This window comes from Marmota flaviventris, chromosome 19, assembly GCF_047511675.1.
Source record: "Marmota flaviventris isolate mMarFla1 chromosome 19, mMarFla1.hap1, whole genome shotgun sequence".
In the NCBI taxonomy this organism is placed as follows: Eukaryota; Metazoa; Chordata; class Mammalia; order Rodentia; family Sciuridae; genus Marmota; species Marmota flaviventris.
The window spans coordinates 20,991,654-20,998,172 of NC_092516.1; positions in this window are offsets into that span (position 1 = coordinate 20,991,654).

Consider the following 6,519-nt stretch of genomic DNA (forward strand, 5'->3'; position numbering starts at 1 on the left):
AGCTCCTTTGGTTAGGTCCAATCCCAGGCAATCTGGCTTATCTCCTAACTTTCCAGTAGCCAGTTTTTATCTGCCTTAGGTCTTGAAGGGAGAAGGGGGTATGTACTTTGATCGGCTCAAATTTTCTTCCTGGCATCTCCTGGAGAGGTAATATATTTGGTTTGCCTGTTGGGGCAGACGCAGAGAGGCCAGCAGATGGAGATTTTGTGGGTCCTCCTGATTCTTTTTCCTCAGTGGGTCCTCAAGATTTTCTCTCTTCATGGCAGATATCATAGCTAAGTCTACTTTACACTGTTGGCATAATTTAGGATTTTCTCTTAGAGCAAAGAAAACCTGAACATATGGCACCTCACACCATTTCCCTTCCTTTTTGCAAACTTTATCAAGCTGTAAAATTGTATTAAAATTGATACTTCCCTCTGGTGGCCAGGTTTCTCCATCAGAGAGTTTGTATGGAGGCCAGGCCAAGAAAATGAGGTGCTTTTTCTTGAGCGTCTGAGGGTCAAATCTATCCCAATTTTTCAATACACAGGTTAGTAGTGTACCTGGCGTATTGGAGAGAGAAGCTCCCATTTGAGTGAGAAGAAAACAGGACTCAGGCGCCCACGCCGCACTGGAGAAAACTGTTCTCATTAGGGACGTCTCCCTAAGCTTGAGCTTCCTAAACGGTCCAGAAAACCCATCTCTCACCTTGCTTTGCCAAGGGTGTTTTTGGTCCCCTTGGGCAAAGTGCTAGGTCTCAGTTTGCCCTGTGCCAGAAACCCTGGGAGGATTCAGACTTAAGGGCATTACTGTTTATCCTCCCGGCCACTAAAAACCCATTGCAAAAGAGAATCATGCACTCTTTTGTTGCCTTTGCTCTGTAGACTAAAGGAATCCCCTAAGGGTAAGGGATATCTACTGGTTGTAAGGTAGCGCTTTCTATCAGAGAGATTACCGGAGGAGTTGATTCTAAAAATGCCTCTCTAGCAGCTTCAAGAGAATGATACCGCTGTTGACCGGTGATGAGTTCTTGCTTCCCCAATGTTGAAGAATAACACCAAAGAAGCACGCCGAGGCAAGGTCAGAGTAGAAATTAGAAGTTTATTAAAGGACAGCAGAAAAGACTTCTCCCGGAGGAAGAAGGGGACCCAAGAGGTGGAATCCGTGGAAGGGATGTTGTCTCCCCTTTTTATAGTTCTTTCAGTGATGGAATGTAGGTGGGAAGGACCCAGGGGTGGGACACAGGTGGGCCAAAGAAGTAATCTGGTCAGGAAGGACTTCTGAGTCAGCACCTTTTTGCTGGGGGCTGTTCATTAACATTTCTTTGAGGTGGACTTTGGCCTAGGGCCTTTTCGGGACTTCATTAACATTCCATGAGTTGTCCTGCGTTTCCTGGAATCATTGCCAGCATGGCCTCCATTTTAGATTTCACTCGGCATTAGACCCGATTTATCTAACTACACTGACTACCTAACTTTAAATCTGGCTTCAAGAACATAGCACATTTTAAACATTGGGGCGGTAAAACAGACTAGTGAAAGTTACCTATGCACCTTAGGGAACCTGGGCAGATTTTACTAATTATCTCATGCCTTTCTCTGAGTCCTACAACCTGAATTGCTAACATTTCTGACCTGCGAAGTAAGGGGAGCATCCAGGAGGGAATGGATGCGGGGTTGGGAGTGTTGCGTAGCCCATACGGAAGCAAATGTAATTGGGGCTTTCCCTCAGTGCCATTCATCTACTGATCACCTAGATACCCTTTAGGGCTGTCGGGAGGGGGCTCAAGAGAAACAAACCTTAGGAATATGTCTGAGTGTAGCCCAGACCGGAATTCCGCAGTTGTTCCAAACTCTTTCCTCCACCTCCACGCATCCAAGGCAGATCGGGATTTAGGGACACTGTGTACTCATGCCAATTGCTCTCCGGGCCCAGACAGAAAAGTTGGAAGCGGCTTTGGCAAAACTCAACGTGCCTGCTCTGTATTGAACAGGTGAATGAGAGCTGCCTAGGCCAGGGAACCTCTCACCTGAGTCTTGAAGAGTGGCAGCTGCACTAATTGCATTTAAGTAGCTGTCGGGTGCCCATCTTACCCTCCAGAAAGAGAGAGAAAGATGCACCTCTAGATGTAGGGTGCGTGGAGAGGCTCTTACCTCAGTGTAGAATCTCGGTGGAACCTCCAGTATGTTACTTCTGTTGATCGGTGATGAGTCCTTGCTTCCCCAATGTTGAAGAATAACACCAGAGAAGCACGCCGAGGCAAGGTCAGAGTAGAAATTAGAAGTTTATTAAAGGACAGCAGAAAAGACTTCTCCCAGAGGAAGAAGGGGACCCAAGAGGTAGAATCCATGGAAGTGTGGTTGTCTCTCCATTTTATAGTTTTTGGTGATGGAATGTAGGTGGGAAGGCCCGAAGGGTTGGGACACAGGTGGGCCAAAGAAGTAATCTGGGCAGGAAGGACTTCATTAACATTTCTTTGGGATGGGCTATCTTTAAATCTGCTGGGGCTGTTCATTAACATTTCTTTGGGATGGACTTTGGGCCTAGGGCTTTTCTTGGGACTTCATTAACTTTAAGAGTTGCTCAACTTTTCTGGAAATTCATTCTCAACATGGCCTCGATTTAAAATTTCACTCGATATTAGACCCGATTTACCTAACTACACTGACTGCCTAATTTTAAATCTGGCTTCATTACAATGAGGTTTTAGAAAGGCACAGGAAGCTGGGGAAGACATTAATGGATTTCAGCTTTTCCCAATTTTTGAACATGTTAACGATCAAGACCAACATGTTCATGTCCATGCAGTAATTCCATTTAAAACTATTAAGGAGTTAAAAAATGCTTGCGATGTTTATGGTCCTAATTCGCCATTTGTACAAAGTTTGCTCGAAACAATTTGCAATCAGCTACTCCCCCCAGCGTTTGGGTCTCCATTGCTAGATCCTGCTTGAGTCAGGGGGATTTTTTGCTTTGGCAATCGTACTGGACTGACTTTTGCTCGGAACAGGCAGAAAGAAATCGAAGGCAAGACATTCAAACGCCTGTGGACATGTTTTTGGGAATGGGCAAATTTATCAATTTGGAAAGGCAGCTAAATTATGAATTTGCAGTGTACGGTGAGATTACTGCATGTGCTAAACATACCTGGCGCCAAATTGCCTCCAGGGACCAATATAGCTTAGTTCTAACTAAAGTTAAGCAGGGTGCCAATGAACTCTATTCTGACTTTGTCTCAAGGCTCTACCAGACCGCGAACTGGACAATTGGAGACCCAGGTGCTTGTGAATTTATTGTTAAACAGCTAGTATTTGAAAATGCAAATAAATTTTGTCAGGATGTTCTCAGACCTCATAGGAAAAAAGGAACAGTTTCAGAATTCATTGGCTTGTGTTCTAATATTGACCCAGCTCATTTACAAACTTTTACTCTTTCTGCAGCTTTAAAACAAACATTCCAACCACAGGAATCGGTTCGCTGATCCTGTGGGCGATGCTTCAATTGAGGGAGAAATGGCCACTTTGCACGAAACTGTAATGTCCACCATTATAAATCCAGAGCTCCCCGTTTCACATAATCAATATTACAGAGTTAGATACCACGTGGCAGGGGAAGAAGATGACCAAGGTGGCGTCCACCTGCCTGCATTTTGGCCTTCACTTCCGCCTAGTAGGGAGTCAAAAAACTTCCGGTCAGCCCCTCCCCAGGCTGAAAAAAAAGGGGAACCGGAAGAGAGGTTGCGCAGCCTAACATCATCAGGGCCGACCATGGGGAGCCGCCATTTTTACCGGTGCAAGCCACCTAAAGGATTCTTTTACAACCATCAATGGTAGTTGATTTAATTCCTGAAAAACGACCACAACATATCCCTACTGGGGTGTTCAGGCCACTCCCTAGAAAAAATATAGGATTAATTTTGGGACGTAACAATTTAAAAGAGGCACTTGAGGTGATACCTGGAGTGGTGAACTCTTGTTTTAAGGGAGAATTAGCAGTCACTGTAAAATCAAATTATGCCATCCGGCTTTCTCCTGAAATTATAATAGCTCAATTAATCCTTTTACCCTGTAATTCCGCTGAATGTCTAGGAAAAACATTTAGCTTCCAAACCGCTGGGACAGAGTGCACTGGTCTCAATTAGTGCGGCATGAGCGCCCCCTACTGGAACTTAAAATTAATCATAAAAAATCCAAAGGTGTGGTGGACACGGGAGCCAACAAATCAGTTCTGTCCCGTCATTTCTGGCCTAAGAACTGGCCTTTACATATAGCTCCAGCTAATTTAGAAGGAATAGGGCAAGTCTCACAGGCTGCTCAGAGTGCCCACTATCTTTGCTGGGAGGACCAAGATGGAAATAGTGGAGCTTTTAAACCCTATGTGTTAGAATCTTTACCAGTAAATCTATGGGGAAGAGATATATTAAGCAAAATAGGATTATTATTAATAACTCCAAATTCTATGAGATCATTTGAAGAATTCAATCAAGGGTTTCTTCCTGGAGATAATGAAAGATTATCAGGACGAGTATCTGCTTACAAACCAGTCTCCTCAACAAAGATTAATAAATGCTCCAGACCAAAATTTTTACTAGGGGCCCTGAGTGTCTCCCGGATCCAAAACTCCACAGAAAAAAATCACCTGGCTCACAGAAGAGCCTATATGGATTTCTCAGTGGCCCACATAAGGGGAGAAATTTAAGATAATTCATATGTTGGTTGAGGAACAACTTCAGGCTGGTCATATAGAATCAACGCTTAGTCCTTGGAACACCGCTATTTTTGTTATTAAGAAAAAGTCAGGTAATTGGAAGTTACTACAAGATTTAAGGGCAATAAATCATGCAATTCAGCCTATGGGACCATTGCAGCCTGGACTTTCTTCTCCTATGGCAATTCCTTTAAATTATAGCTTAATGGTGATAGATCTAAAAGATTGGTTTTTTTCCTCAATAAAATTGCATCCTGAGGATTGTGAAAAATTTGCTTTCAGTGTCCCAGCAATTAATTTTAAAGAACCAGTTAAAAGATATTGCTGGAAAGTTTTGCCTCAAGGAATGCGTAATAGCCCAATTTTGTCAAAAATTTGTGGGTCAAGCGATAACTCCTGTAAGAAATAACTTCCTGATGCATATATTATTCATTTCATGGATGATATATTATTGGCTCATCTAATCCAGAACTACTTTCAGAAATTTTTACTCAGTTAGAGGCTTCACTTATAGCAATGGGTTTGTGCATTGCTCCTCAAAAGATATAAAAGATGCCTCCCTTTCAGTATTTGGGTCAGATAATTCAAGGATGGATAATCCTTCCTCAAAATCTACAGATAAAAGTTAAGGAGTTACGTACCCTTAATGATTTTCAAAAACTATTAGGAGATATCAATTGGCTGAGGCCATCCTTAAAACTAACTACTTCTGATTTAAGTCCTTTATCCCAGATATTACAAGGAGATCCTTCTCCAACTTCTCCTCATCAACTGACAAGAGGCTAGAGCAGCTTTAAAAAAGTTTGAAATTAGCAGAATACAACAGTCACTAATATGGCATTATGTAAAAACGTGGATGTGTAATCGATGTGATTCTGCAATTTGTATTTGGGGTAAAAATGGGAGTTCATAACCCACTTGAATCAAATGTATGAAAGATGATATGTCATGAGCTTTGTAATGTTTTGAACAACCAATAAAAAAAAAGTTTGAAATTGCAATTAAAAATACACAACCTACTAGAATTAATCCTCAAGAACTGGTATATTTATTAATATTTCCAACTGCTCATGCCCCCACAGGAGCTATATGGCAAAGATTGGGAGTTATTGAGTGGATTAATTTAGCCCACTCTCCCCAAAAGACATTAATTCCTTTTCATGACTCTATTGCTCAATTAGTAATTAAAGGTAGAAGGAGAGTTTTACAACTAGTTGGATCTGAATCTGATGTAATCATTCCATTTTCTCTTCAACAGAATAATTGGCTTTTTTAAGCTTCTAGTTTATGGCAAATAGCTTTTGCTGATTTTCCTGGTCAGATAGAAAGTCGTTACCCTTGTGATAAAGTTATTCAATTTGCATCAATAACATCATTTATTTTTCCAAAAATTGTACGTGCCCAGCCCATAGGTGGAGCCCTAACAGTGTTCACTGATGGTTCAAGCTCAGGTAAAGCAGGTTTTTATAGCCATGTCCACACAGAGGTAATACAAACCTCATATACTTCTGCCCAAAGAGCAGAGCTACAAGCTCTCATTTGTGCCTTAAAATTACTTTACAAATGAGCCTATTAGTATTTATTCTGACAGCTTATATGCAGTTGGAGTTACCAAAAATATTGAAACTTCACTCGTTGGATATACATCATCACAAGAGCTATTTAAATTATTTCATAATCTACAAAAGGCAGTGCAAATGCAAAAATACCCATGTTTCATAGGACACATACGAGCTCATACTAATCTTCCAGGACCTTTAACTTCAGGTAATAAGATTCAAGAGACTGAAAATTGACCTGAAGAAGCCTTCCCTCAAAAAGAAGAGATAT